At 45.9% G+C, this 15,416-nt stretch overlaps 1 long non-coding RNA gene across 1 annotated transcript; it reads right to left on the bottom strand.

Moving 5' to 3' along the window:
* Positions 1–1,379: 1,379 nt before the first annotated feature.
* LOC144590117 (uncharacterized) lies at positions 1,380–14,219 on the bottom strand. Its single transcript, XR_013546179.1, has 3 exons — positions 14,116–14,219; positions 7,036–7,102; positions 1,380–1,439 (listed from the first exon to the last, which is right to left on the bottom strand). It is a non-coding gene; the product is annotated as an uncharacterized LOC144590117 (long non-coding RNA).
* Positions 14,220–15,416: the final 1,197 nt, after the last annotated feature.

Raw genomic sequence — 15,416 nt, 5'->3', positions numbered from 1 at the left:
AATATCAGATATCTGTGGGGGAGTAACATGCTTGGATCTATGGCAGGAGTTCAGATAGTTTATGTATGGAAATAACAGATACCAGAGTTACAGAGTGGGAAGTCATTCAGGGTCTGTAGGAAGTCATTTACATGTTGAATAATAGATACTAGGAGTGGGTTACAAACTGAAGGTTTTCAATGGGTTTGTGTGTTTCTGTACACAATCTCAAATACTGCAGCTGAGGCCAATGTAAAATGCCCAGAGAACAGACCTGAGAACACTTCCTGCTGCTGTGTGTTTTGAAAAGCCCACCCACCCTCTAGAGAAATTGACCAAAGGCCTGTGTGCCAGCCTGTGTGCCTGGAAGATAAATGGATGGGATGAGTTACTACCTCCAAGCTGAAGAGTTCCTGCACTTTGCTGACAACTTCTTCACAGGGACAACACTTCCTGTTCTGTCTCAGTGTCAGAGACCAGGGGCTCCGTGGTAACTCCAGCGTTGCAGAATCGGTGCTCCCACACTGCAGCTTGGAGCAATGACAGCAAATATACCCCGTCCCGGGTTTGCCGGGTGTGAAGTGTAATAGTGAGGAGGTGTGGGAATTGTGGGAAGAACTGAACTGCTCTCTGTCTTATGAGCACTTCGTACCGTGGAAATAGAACTTTATTTTAGTGAAGTGTCTCATAGGTTGAACATGTCTGACCTTGTACGTTTGATCTTTAATGTTAAGGCTGATAAGGGAAAGAAGAGAATTCTGGATCACAATAGTTAACCATGTTAACAAATATACGTGACCCACTCCACATTTCTTGCTATTAAATATGATATTAAAAGGTCGCATGCTCTGAGTCAGCAGAGCAGTCTCTGGCTTGACACGTTATTGTGAACAAAGAAGTTAATTGTCACTCACGTCTTGAATATATTATTCCAACAGAGGTCTGGCTTTGTCTCTGCAGACCTTTAGTGACATCACAACAGATTCTTGGTCCCTTTATTTAAAGAGAGGTATAGCTGCCATGGAAGCAGTTGGGTGAATGGTGAAAGGTTGAGTCCTGGGATGGGGTGCTGTATGAGAGATTGAGCAGGTTGGGCCGAAGCTCACTGGAGATTTTGGAATGAGAGGTGATCTTCATGAATTGTCTAAATTGTGAGGGGGACTGACAGGGTTGTGTCAGATTCAGGGGCGGCCATTTGAGGTGGAGCTGAAGACCTTTGCTCAGAATGCAGCCGTGCAGCTGCAGAACCAGCTGTTGTTCTGGTGCTGGTGTCCAGTTCCTGGGCTCAGTGGAGACCACAGACCAGCACCACAGCCCGACACTACCACTGGAGACCCCCCTGTCAGCTCTCCCTGACAACTCCCATCTCTCACTAGAACCCATCTGAGTAACGAGACTTACCACCAGCCATGGATGGTCCACCATTCAAATTCACATCCTTTGCCGGTCCAGTGATTCACCTGGAGAAAGAACAAAGAAAACCCATCACTGAAACAAAATGGATGAAAAAGGTTAAAAAAAAGATAGATCATTGGGGTCATTGTCAGGCAGAGAGTGGGCAGGCAATGGGAGGGTTTGGCAAAAGGACAGAGGGGTGAGTGAACAAAGGGAGGGGTGGAAGAGACAGGTGGATGGGTCAAAGTGACTGTGGGATTGGTTGCTTCTCTCCAGGTGGATGTTTCTCTGCTTCTCAGGATATGAGTGAGAGGGTGCAGAGGAAAGTGGGACCCAGAACAAGTGGTACACATTGGTACCAATGTGGAGAAGGCAGCAATGGAAGTCTGTCAATGTTGCCAGAGGTGGACAGGTGGCAATCTCTGGGCTGCTGGCACGGCCAGGCTTCAGGGAGAACAGAATATGAAGAGAAGGTGGCGATAGACTGGTAACATCCATGGTGCATGCAGGTACATTCAGATTCAGAGGCAGATGAAACCTGTATGAGATGGACGGGTCACAAGTTAATAGGATTGGGACAATGCCCAAGTCATGACAGTTGAATCAAGATCAGCAGGGTATGGGCATACCAGGCAATAACAGCAAAAATAAATAAGGTGAACAGAGGGTGTGAGTGTTGGATGATGACAGAGAAGGAATTGTTGGATAGGAGCAAATTGAGAGACACAATCTGGTGTCCACAATATACACAGAATGTGATGAGTAAGATTGGTGAGCTGCAGGTACAAAGAGCCATGTGTGATTATGATGTGCTGCTGATCACATGGCTCATTCTCGGCAGAACAGACCTCTTAATATTCAAAGATATGGTGGTCAGAAAAGGTAAGGATGGAAAACAGGAGATGGGAGGCAGAGGAAAATGGTATTATAGACTATCGATTAAACATTCCCTTCTCCAAACAAGACAGCATCAAAGCTTCACCGTCGCCTCTCGCCGATGGACGGATGCCAACTACTATAGACTGAAGAGAGGGGATGTCCTTAAGGCCATGCACAAACTCGCTTGGGCTGGAATTCACTTTGCAAAACTTCCTCTTCTTCCCGACGTCGTTCATGCCCACGTGCACAACCACTTCTGGCTGTTCACCCTTCCTCTTGAGGATGTTCTGAAGTCGGTCTGTGACATATTTAACCCTGGCACCAGGGAGGTAACAGACCATCCTGAAGTCCCGCCTGCCGCTACAGAATCTCCTGCCCACACTTCGGACAATGGAGTCACCCACTACTATGGCTCTGCCTGACGTCGGTCTCCCCAGTCGAGTCTCCTTGCCAGGATTGGAGCCACCGACCTGTTCACCGCTTGGACTGGAAGCGTCTTCTGCTCCGACAACTCCTAAGGGGGCATACCTGTTTTCATTCGGCACAGCCACCGGGGTCGCCTGCTCTCCACGTTTACTCCCTTTTCTCCCAGTCACCCACCTGCTCTCCTCCTGAATCACTGGCTTAACAACTTCACTTGTCCAGGAAACTCTCATTTTCCAGGATGGCCCTAAGGTCATCCAGCTGCTTCCCCAGTTCCCCAACACGTTCACTCAGGAGCTGCACCTGGACACAATTCCTGCAGGTGTAGTCTCCAGAAGCTCCATAGGCATCCTTGACCACCCATAACCTGCAGGAAATACACTGCACCAACCTGCCTGCCATTTCTTCAGTGGACAAAAAATCACAAGTTTCAAAGATCTGGGATACCAAAAAAAATTAGAGATTGCCAAATTTTATTTGGAGAAAAAAATAAATGGACAGAATACTTTTCAACTCTTGTTTCCTTACGCAAACATAGATAATGTGCTTTGTGTTAGTAAATCGCGATATGGACTGCTCTCCCCAGTCCTCATGTATCACAAGTGTTGATATTGTGGCAGCTGGCACTGTCACTGAAGAATGGGGAATGTTTTATGTACAGACGAGGAGTATTCCCACACCAGGGAAAAGTAAAGGAACTCAGGTGCTCCCTGGATCACCCAGGAGGGAGTGAAGGAAGGAGTGAGCATGAGGAAGGTGAGACTTCAATGGAAACCCACCTGAATGTGGTGAGTTGGGAGAGGCAGTGAGTACAAAAGGAGAGAGGCTTTTCAAGGGAAAGGCCTGTAAATGGGATGAGCGGAGTGTGGAGATCAGGGTATAACGGAGTGATCTGCATCAAGGTAGAGGCACAGCTGGAACATGGCTGAGGGCATTGTATCACCCGTTATCAGGAAATGGGAGCTGCCAGAAGCGGAGTGATGCAGATCTGGGAGAGGGGGTGGGGGTAACTGATGAGGAGGAGGAGGTAACACTAACAAGTCACTTGCACCGGAAGGGATAATCCCAGGTTGTTAAAGGATGCAAGGGTCATGGAGCAGGTGGCTGTAATCTATGTTGCCACCACCTTCTGTGTGAAGAAATTGACCCTCAGGTTCCAATCAAATCTTGCCCCACTCACCTTTAACCTAAGTCTTCTTGTTCATGATTCCCCCGCGTTCGGTAAAATACCCTATCTATTCCCCTCAAGACCTTATACTCCTTTATAAGATCATTGCTCATCTTCCTGCACTCCAAAGAATAACGTTCTCGCCTACACAACCTCTCTCTGTAGCACAGGCTCACAAGTCCTGGCAACATCCTCTTCAGCTTCTCTGTGCTCTTTAAGCTTAATGACATCCTTCCTATTGCAGAGTGACCAAAACTGAACACAATACTCCAAATGCAGCCTCAAAGTCTTGTGCAACTGTAACACAATATTGCAACTTCTTTACTCAACACCCTGATTAATGAAGGTACCAAAAGCCTTTACTACCCATTCCTCAAACCTCCCTGAGAGGATGTTAGTCCTTTTCCAGTTTTGATGCACCCTGTCCCTCTTGTACAGGTCACACCTGCCCAGACGTTATCCCAGTGATCTCATCAGCTAAAGGCCTGCCTTCTGCACCAGTTCTTCAGCCATGCGTTCATCTATTCTAGTGTTACCATCATTGGCATATGGCACTGAGAGGAATTTTGAGATTACACTCTGGAAGTTCTGCTTTGTAAACTTCTATCAAACTCTCTAAGTTCACCCTGTCGGATCTCACCTCTCGTTCTGCCTAGGTTGTCAGTACCATTGTGTACAACAATCTCAGCTGTTTTCTCTCCCCTTTCACAATGTCCCGGATCCAATCCAAGACATCTCTGTCCTTGACACGTGAGAGGCAACAAACCATCCTGGGATCTCGCTCTGAGCCAAGGGGAAGTCCATCTCTTCCCCACACCACAGCTCACTGAGATGTTTCCTTGCCCTGCTGTGCATCACAGCCAACTGTGGTGCCACACCTTGGCTACTGCTGTAACTTTCCTCTGAGAGACCTACTCTGTCTGCGAGGGGAATGACCACAGGGCACTCACTCCTGCACGACCTGCCTGCACTTACTGCTCCTCCTGGTCATCCACCTCCTTCCTTTCTCTACCTGCAGTGTGACTAATTGCTAAATTCAGTCAACAAAGTTCTCCGTAAATCAAATTCTCCACGGCACTACACAGTGGGAAGCTGCAGCTGGACACAGCCTCCTGCAGGTGTAGTCAGACACACCAGAAATGTTCCCAAACTCCCACAGGAAGAGCAGACCACTGGCCTAACCTCCATAACCTTTCCTCTTGTTCTACCCTTATTAGACCTTTGATGTATATGGTCTCACTTCCACCTGACATTGCTCTGCCCATCTTATTAGATCAATATCACCATGTAACCAATCACTCTTCAGACATAAATCCAGATAGACACATTCTGTCCCAAATAAACCTCCTCACCATGGGTGGCACATTGGCGCAGTAGTACAGCTGCTGCCTCCCAATGCCAGAGACCCGGGTTTGATCCTGACTACGGGTGCTGTCTATATGGAGTTTGCACGTTCTTGCTGTGACTGCGTGTGTTTCCTCTGGATGCTCTGGTTTCCTCCCACATCCCAAAGACGTGTGGGTTTGTAGGTTAATTGTCCCTAGTGTGTAGGATAGAACTAGTGTACTGGTGATTGCTGTTCAGCACGGACTCAATGGGCCTATTCCACTCTATATCTCTGAAACTAAAAACATGTACACGTTACTGAAGGAATCACAGATCAGAGGAGCAGGACATGTCACAAGAGAGTCTGATGTCAGAATGCAGCTGTTTTGTGGATCGCTGACTGAGGGCAAACGATCAGGTGGTGACAGAACAAGTTTTAGAGATGCTCGTACAGTATTCTTGAAGCCTTTCAACATCGACACACTCCATTGGTAACAACGAACAGTGGATTGTCTTATTTGGCATACCTGCATAAAGTGTGTGCTCGGTCGTAAAGAGTTATCATGGAAACAGCCCCATTGATCAAACTCGTCCATGCTGACCAAGGTGCCTCACCTTAGTTAGTCCCATTTCCTTAGGTATGGCCCATATCCCACTAAACCTTTCCTGTCCATGTGCCTGCCCAAATGTCTTTTAAATGCTGTTATTGTACGTGCCTCAACGATCTTCTCTGGCAGTTCATTTTCCATACCTACCACCCTTTGTGTGAAGAAATTCTTATTAATTCTTTCCCCTCTCACCTTAGGCCTATGCTCTCAGGTTCTTATCCTGGGTAAAAAACTGTACATTCACCATATCCATTCCCTATGACTGATGAAAGCCAATACACTAAAACTCCTCTTTAATACCCAAACCACCCGTGATGCCACTTTCAGGGAACTACACTTTACACTAGCACTTTCACTGCTTAGTTTTTAGTTTAGTTTAGAGATACAACGAGGAAACAGTCCCATCGGCCCACTGATTGCGCCGATGAGCAATCCCTACACATTAACACTAATCTACACACACTAGGGACAAATTACAATTATACCCCGCCAATTATCCAACAAACCTGTATGTCTTTGGGGTGTGGAAGGAAACCGGAGATCCTAGAGAAAACCCACACAGGTCACGGGGAGAACTTACAAACACTGTACTGACAAGTACGTAGTCAGGATCAAACCTGGGTCTCTGGCGCTGTAAGGCAGCAACTCTACTGCTGCACCATCGCCCGATCCCTCTGCTCTACAACACTCCACAGGCCCCTGCCATTCACTGCGAAGGTTCTACCTTGGTTTGACTTTACAAAATTTAACATCTTGCACTTATCTGCATAAAACTCCATTTGCCTCTCCTCGGCCCACTTGCCCAGCAGATCAAGACCCTGCTGTAATTTTTGATAACCCTCTTTGCAATCTACGATACCACCTACTTTATTGTCATCTACAAACTTACTAATCAAGCCTTGTACACTCTCATCCAAATCGGTTGTAACCTGAGACAAGCCTCTTCATTGTCCACTATACCACCAATCTTCTCTCAACCTTATTGTTCCAAACATGCGTTTCAAGGTAGATAAGGAAAGATACAAGGATTAGAAATTAAGGATCTAAAGTGGGGAAGGATGATATGAATGTCATGAAACAGGACCTGGCAAAAGTTGACTGGGAGCAGGTACATCCATAAACCTACCAGTCATGCCATCCAGATTCTAATTATTAATATGGCAATATGATCTCCAAAGCAGCTTCTGTGATAATGACACTATTTGCATGCTCTCACAATCAAAGCACTCAGACTGGCACACAAATAATTCTATTTACCTTACAGGCGTTTGGTGGCCACCTAAGTGCCAGAACATTATCGGTAGGATCTCCCAAGTTAGATTTGCTATAAAACAAAAGTGTTTTCATTAACGGATCTGTGAACTGGCCACACGAGGAAGTGCTGATAGAGCAAATAGTAATTGGCGGTACAGCCCCCGTTCACCTACTGCATATAAACCACCAAAACACACACTCACCTGGTAACTCCAGAGATGGGGGTAGAGATGTCAAAGGGAGGGAAAGAGTCAGAGTGGTCTAGGTGGGAGCAGAGTCAAAGTGGCAGCAGGGGTCATGAAATGTTTACATTCCATCTGAGTACACCAATCCAGTCATCTAGGTAGACAGAGCTCGGTTCAGTTTAGTTTATTGTCACATGTATCGAGGTACAGTGAAAAGCAGTGAAAAGTGACCAAAGGCAGCAGATCAAAACACCATCCACATTCCCCTCAGCCCCACACTTTCTGAACTTGGACGTTTCCTCACTTGCTTCCAATCCACTCACCACCCTCCCATTCATCTAGGCTGAATCAATGTAAATGCTGCATTCTCCAAGTTTATAATGTGAAGGTGTTTCTGGGGCTACTTGGATTATGAATCCAAATCAGGTCTTACATTGTTCAATCCATGGTCTATAAAGAATATCATGCCAATAATGAATACTCTCCACATTCCTAGATGTGTGCACTTCCAATGACACTCGGAATGCTTGACTCATGTCTAGATGACCAAGGCGAATAACGCATTTAATGAGCACCCAGTCTATTCACACCCTCCACAGTGATACACCATGGCTGCAGTGTGTCCAGATTAAACTCCATCAGTCGTTTCTCTGCACATATTTTCAACCTTTCTATATCCTGCTGAATCATTCGTCAAGCCTCCTCACTATCCATAACTGCACCAATTAGGCAGCATCTCTGGAGAAAAGGAATAGATGATGTTTCAGGCTGAGTGAGAGTGTCAGTCCGAAGAAGGATTTCGACCCGATACGTCACCTAGACGTTTCTCCGGAGATGCTGCCAGACCAGCTCAGTCTTTACATATGCATGGGCGCAATCCCTTGTTAGGACAGGACGAGGCACTGGCACCTCAGGCTTGACCCGGCCACTTGGCCTTAGTCTCAGTGGAAGTGCTGGCTGTCTCGGATTTTTTCCTGACAGCCCAGTCTTGACCACACAATGGTACTGGCAGTCTCAGTTTTGTCCCAGTAACTCAGTCTTCCTCGGACTTGTGACAGGGGAACACAGCTAGCAGGGAGCCCTGCCCCTTGCCCCTTGCCCCTTGCCCCTTGCCCCTTGCCCCTTGCCCCTTGCCCCTTGCCCCTTGCCCCTTGCCCCTTGCCCCTTGCCCCTTGCCTTTCCCTTTCCCACACTCTCCCTTTTCGCTAGAATGCCAAGGTTTATAGGGAACAGGCTGAAAAGGTTCTGGTGACCAAACCAATATAAGCTAATTGCCCCCGCTGTTACCAATGATGCTGAGAATTGCCTCTCCTGGCCTGTCAGCCAATGAGAGGGATCAGAGTGGCATCTGAAGGAGGGGTCCCTCTCACATTGTGCACATCAACTTTGAATTCAATCTATCAAGTCTCTGTGGATCTCATGTACTTTAGCCTTTACATCAGCCTACCATGAAGGCCTGTGTTGAAAACTTTACTAAAATCCATTTATTCAACACCCATTGCCCTACGTTCAATCATCTTTGTCACCTCCTCAAAAAACTCAACCAATTTTTTAAGATATCATCTCCCCCTCCCAAAGTCATGATGACTATCCCTAAAAAGACTTATTATGGATAGATTAGGATTCTATCCCTAAAAATCTTCTCCACCAATTTTTCTACCACAGCCTCACCATCCTATGAATGACCTGTTTTGTCTCTATTTCCTGCCTCAAATGAAGGAATTGCAATGGGGTACCTGCAGAACTTTGGGATCTTGCATGTGGCTAAAGAGTATACAAAGATCTTTGTCAAGGCCCCAGCAGTCTCCACTCTTGTATTTTCAATGATCTGGGATAGATCCCATTAGGCGCTGGGGAGTTATCCACTATATTATTCTTCTAGAAAACAATACCTGTGCCACAGTGGCGGCACGGTGGCGCAGCGGTAGAGTTGCTGCTTTACAGCGAATGCAGCGCCGGAGACTCAGGTTCGATCCTGACTACGGGTGCTGCACTGTAAGGAGTTTGTACGTTCTCCCCGTGACCTGCGTGGGTTTTCTCCGAGATCTTCGGTTTCCTCCCACACTCCAAAGACGTACAGGTATGTAGGTTAATTGGCTGGGTAAAATGTAAAAATTGTCCCTAATGGGTGTAGGATAATGTTAATGTGCGGGGATCGCTGGGCGGCACGGACTTGGAGGGCCGAAAAGGCCTGTTTCCGGCTGTATATATATGATATGATATGATTATCCCCTCCTTGGTTACCCACTTATTTGTCAACAATGAATAAAATATCTTGGGATTCTCCTTAATCCAACTTGCCATGGAAGTTTTGTTTTCTTCTTATTGTCTACATTTCTCAAGGGCCCAATTTCAATTTCCTCATCCTTACATATGCTTCTTTTTTTCTTTTTGACTAATCTTGTCATCGAAGGTTCTTGAGCCTTGCCATTCTTGCCTTTCATCCTGTCTCCCCAGCTCATGCCTAATACTGATGTCATTGGCATCTTCTCAACTTAGCACTCTCCTCCAAGGTCCAGATTTATCCTTATCCGTAACTTTCAGAAAACATATGGAGTTGTGTTTACTGTTCCCAATATGCTCCTGCATTGAAACTCCAATCAGCTGGCCAGGCTCATTTCCCAATACAGGGTCCAGTATGGTCCCTTCCCTGGTTGGATCTAGATATTGTCAAAAAACCGTCCTAGATGCACCTACAAAAATTCTGCCCCATCTAAGTTTGTGGCACCAAGGGGAGTTAAGTCCATATTGGAAAAATTAAAGTCACCCACTGCAACTCCTCTGTTGCTTTTACACTTTTCCCATATATCTGTTCCGGGAGTTTTCTTGGACACAATATTATTCTTCTAGAAAACAATACCTGTGCCACAGTGGCCCAAGGGCGACACAGTGACACAGCTGGTAGAGCTGCTGCCTCACAGTGCCCAGGACCAAAGTTTGATCCTGACCTTGGATGCTGCCAGTGTTGAGTTTGCCTATTCTCCCTGTTCCTACATCCCAAAGACATGCGGGTTTGTAGGTTATTTGGCTTCCGTAAATTGCCCCTGATGTGTAGGAAGTACATGAGAAAGCAGGATAGCATGGAATTAGTGTGTATGGGTGATCAATGGTCGGAATGGACATGGAGAGCCAACGAGCCTGTTTCCATGCTGTATCTCTGAACTAAAGCAGAGTAAACCTCCTCCTTCTTGATCACATGTCCCTAGAATATCAATATACCCCTCCCTGATCGCACTATTCTCTCCTTGGTGAATGCAGGTGCAAAGTACTCAGGAGGAATGGCAGACCCATGTCACGGCGGAGACAGTTGTAGGCTATTGTAGCTGTAATGCACAGTGGGATGCTCAGGCTTTATACATCCCCAGGCTGCAGGCTCATGAGATCAGATGGGGCTGTGGTCACACAGGCTTCCTATACGACATGTTCCAACCACAAGTTCTTGCAACTGCCAGAGGTACACTCCCTGCTCTTACCACAGGCACCAGAGCCTGCAGCAGAATAGGACAATAATGATAAACAGTCAAAATGATCAACATGCCCTAGAATATCAATATACCCCTCCGTGATTGCACTATTCTCTCCTTGGTGAATACAGGTGCAAAGTACTCATTTAGTAACTCACCCATTTTCGGTGAATCCATGCATAAATTCTCTTATTTACCTTTGACTGTTCCAATCCCCTCCTTAGTTACCCACTTATTTGTCAACAATGAATAAAATATCTTGGGATTCTCCTTAATCCAACTTGCCATGGAAGTTTTGTTTTCTTCTTATTGTCTACATTTCTCAAGGGCCCAATTTCAGTTTCCTCATCCTTACATATGCTTCTTTTTTTCTTTTTGACTAAACTTGTCATCGAAGGTTCGTGAGCCTTGCCATTCTTGCCTTTCATCCTGTGTCCCCAGCTCATGCCTAATACTGATGTCATTGGCATCTTCTCAACTTAGCACTCTCCTCCAAGGTCCAGATTTATCCTTATCCGTAACTTTCAGAAAACATATGGAGTTGTGTTTACTGTTCCCAATATGCTCCTGCATTGAAACTCCAATCAGCTGGCCAGGCTCATTTCCCAATACAGGGTCCAGTATGGTCCCTTCCCTGGTTGGATCTAGATATTGTCAAAAAACCCTCCTAGATGCACCTACAAAAATTCTGCCCCATCTAAGTTTGTGGCACCAAGGGGAGTTAAGTCCATATTGGAAAAATTAAAGTCACCCACTGCAACTCCTCTTTTGCTTTTACACTTTTCCCATATATCTGTTCCGGGAGTTTTCTTGGACACAATATTATTCTTCTAGAAAACAATACCTGTGCCACAGTGGCCCAAGGGCGACACAGTGACACAGCTGGTAGAGCTGCTGCCTCACAGTGCCCAGGACCAAAGTTTGATCCTGACCTTGGATGCTGCCAGTGTTGAGTTTGCCTATTCTCCCTGTTCCTACATCCCAAAGACATGCGGGTTTGTAGGTTATTTGGCTTCCGTAAATTGCCCCTGATGTGTAGGAAGTACATGAGTAAGCAGGATAGCATGGAATTAGTGTGTATGGGTGATCAATGGTCGGAATGGACATGGAGAGCCAACGAGCCTGTTTCCATGCTGTATCTCTGAACTAAAGCAGATTAAACCTCCTCCTTCTTGATCACATGTCCCTAGAATATCAATATACCCCTCCCTGATCGCACGATTCTCTCCTTGGTGAATGCAGGTGCAAAGTACTCATTTAGTACCTCGCCCATTTCCAGATCCAAGCATAAATTCTCCAATTTATCCTTGACTGCTCCAATCCTCTATCTAGTTACCCACTTGTTTGTCAACAATGGGTAAAATATCTTGGGATTCTCCTTAATCCTACTTGCCATGGGAGTTTCATTTTCCTCCTATTGTCTATACATTTCTCAAAGGGCCCAATTTCAGCTTCCTCAAACTTCCTTTTTCTTTTTGACTAAACTTGCAGCATCTCTTGACATCCAAGGATCCTGAGCCTTGCTATTCTTGCCTTCCGTCCTCTCTCCCCAACACGTGCCTAATACTGATGTCATTAGCCTCACCTCAATGTAGCACATTCCCCGAAGGTCCAGGCTTATCCTTGTCCGTAACTTACTGCAAATATATGGAGTTGTGTTTACTGTTCCCAATATGCTCATGCATTGAAACTCCAATCAGCTGGCCAGGCTCATTTCCCAATACAAGGTCCAGTATGGTCCCTTCCCTGGTTGGATCTAGATATTGTCAAGAAACCCTCCTAGATGCACCTACAAAAATTCTGCCTCATCTAAGCTTGTGGCACCACCGGAGACCGAGTCCATATTGGGAAAATTAAAGTCACCCACTACAACTCACCCTCTGCTTTTACATCTTTCCCATATATCTGTTCCAGGGGTTTACTTGGACACTATAACATGACACAGTTGCATCAGTCACTTCTCCAGCTGTGATTTTTGTTTGATATAAAGGGTGTTAGGGGAAAGTTCAGAGCAACTTACAATGAAACAGGACAGGATTGGTGCGTAAGATTCAAAATGGTGGCGGTTGCAGTAAAAGAACGGTGCTGCTGGGGTCTTTCCTCCCACACCTTCGGCAGCACTCTGTGCTCAAGGTTGATTGCGAGGTGGCATCCTGGGGATCGAAGGCTGAGCAGTGGCCGTGTGAGGCGAGGGACGACATGTTTATGGGTGGATGTCCCCTGGTCAAAGTGTCGGTGGAGTGGGCCACTGGAGGCCCTGCAGCAGCCGGGGGCTCGAGTGGCTCAGGTGCCGCACTAAGAGGCCGAGTGCATGGATCAGAACCAGCCTGCTGCAGCACGGAGTGGCGGAGCAGGGGTGGAGGACTTTGATAACATCGTCTGGCCAGATCGGCCGCTGCAACTCCAATGCAGTGCCGCCACAAGGACAACTGGCCTTTATGGCCAAGTTCGGACTCAACATTTTAAACAACCTTGGACTTCAATCTTACAAATAGCGCTGGAAATGTGGTGTGCCTTGTGTAATGCCTGTAACAGTGTAATCTACTATTCCTACACTCTTGTACTTAAGTATGTTTGTGTCTTTGTATAGTAAGATTCTTACTCAAGTGTACGTACCTAGTTACATGTGACAATAAAGTACCATTTAACCACTGGATCAGTAAACATTGAGGTGAGCTGCATTCTGAGTTGGAGACTTAAAGTTAAGAATTAAAGCTGTGCAAACCCATTAGGGCACAGAGGAATGGTCAGTGCATTGTATTTTGTAACATTTTATCTTGCATCATTTTAACTTTCTTGTAAAATTTAATCGCACATTTTATTACGTATTTTATGCCATAATAGTTTTTGATATTTACTTCCAATAAACATTTTAAAGACTAACATCTATAAGTTGAGTACTTTGAGAGTGTTGGCTGGTTTTACCGCCCAGACCGCACTGAGCCTGCACTCCCTGGAATTTAGAAGGATGTGGGGGGGACCTGATTGAAACATCGAATAGTGAAAGGATTGGATAGAGTAGATGTGGAGAGGATGTTTCCACTAGTGAGAGAGTCTAGGAACAGAGGTCGTAGCCTCAGAATAAAAGGACGTCCATTTAGGAAGATGAGGAGGAATTTCTTTACTCAAAGGGTGGTGAATCCATGGAATTCTTTGCCATAGAAGGCTGTGGAGGCCAGGTCGATGAATATTTTTAAGGTGGAGGTAGATAGACTCTTGATTAGTACGAGTGACAGGCTTATGAGGATAAGGCAGGAGAATGGGGTTGAGAGGGAGCCATGATTGAATGGCAGTTGATCAGCCATGATTGAATGGCAGAGTGGACTTGATGGGCTGAATAGCCTCATTCAGCTATCACTCATGAACAGATGGGATTAATCCAGACACAATGGAAAGAAAAAGCTCCCCTTACCAGTAATCCTGACTGTACTCACCCAGAACAGCTGGCTGCCACCAGGAAGAGGAGCAGGAGGAATGGCAGACCCATGTCACGGCGGAGACAGTTGTAGGCTATTGTAGCTGTAATGCACAGTGGGATGCTCAGGCTTTATACATCCCCAGGCTGCAGGCTCATGAGATCAGATGGGGCTGTGGTCACACAGGCTTCCTATACGACATGTTCCAACCACAAGTTCTTGCAACTACCAGAGGTACACTCCCTGCTCTTACCACAGGCACCAGAGCCTGCAGCAGAATAGGACAATAATGATAAACAGTCAAAATGATCAACATGCCCTAGAATATCAATATACCCCTCCGTGATTGCACTATTCTCTCCTTGATGAATACAGGTGCAAAGTACTCATTTAGTAACTCACCCATTTTCGGGGAATCCATGCATAAATTCTCTTATTTACCTTTGACTGTTCCAATCCCCTCCTTAGTTACCCACTTATTTGTCAACAATGAATAAAATATCTTGGGATTCTCCTTAATCCAACTTGCCATGGAAGTTTTGTTTTCTTCTTATTGTCTACATTTCTCAAGGGCCCAATTTCAGTTTCCTCATCCTTTCATATGCTTCTTTTTTTCTTTTTGACTAAACTTGTCATCGAAGGTTCGTGAGCCTTGCCATTCTTGCCTTTCATCCTGTCTCCCCAGCTCATGCCTAATACTGATGTCATTGGCATCTTCTCAACTTAGCACTCTCCTCCAAGGTCCAGATTTATCCTTATCCGTAACTTTCAGAAAACATATGGAGTTGTGTTTACTGTTCCTGCATTGAAACTCCAATCAGCTGGCCAGGCTCATTTCCCAATACAGGGTCCAGTCTGGTCCCTTCCCTGGTTGGATCTAGATATTGTCAAGAAACCCTCCTAGATGCACCTACAAAAATTCTGCCCAATCTAAGTTTGTGGCACCAAGGTGTTAAGTCCATATTGGAAAAATTAAAGTCACCCACTGCAACTCCTCTGTTGCTTTTACATTTTTCCCATATATCTGTTCCGGGAGTTTTCTTGGACACAATATTATTCTTCTAGAAAACAATACCTGTGCCACAGTGGCCCAAGGGCGATACAGTGACACAGCTGGTAGAGCTGCTGCCCCACAGTGCCCAGGACCAAAGTTTGATCCTGACCTTGGATGCTGCCAGTGTTGAGTTTGCCTATTCTCCCTTTTCCTACATCCCAAAAACATGCGGGTTTGTAGGTTATTTGGCTTCCGTAAATTGCCCCTGATGTGTAGGAAGTACATGAGAAAGCAGGATAGCATGGAATTAGTGTGTATGGGTGAT

Source organism: Rhinoraja longicauda, unplaced genomic scaffold (genome assembly GCF_053455715.1).
Source record: "Rhinoraja longicauda isolate Sanriku21f unplaced genomic scaffold, sRhiLon1.1 Scf000140, whole genome shotgun sequence".
NCBI lineage: Eukaryota > Metazoa > Chordata > Chondrichthyes > Rajiformes > Arhynchobatidae > Rhinoraja > Rhinoraja longicauda.
Note: the sequence above shows the minus strand (reverse complement) of the source record. Positions and strands in the feature narration are given on the sequence as shown.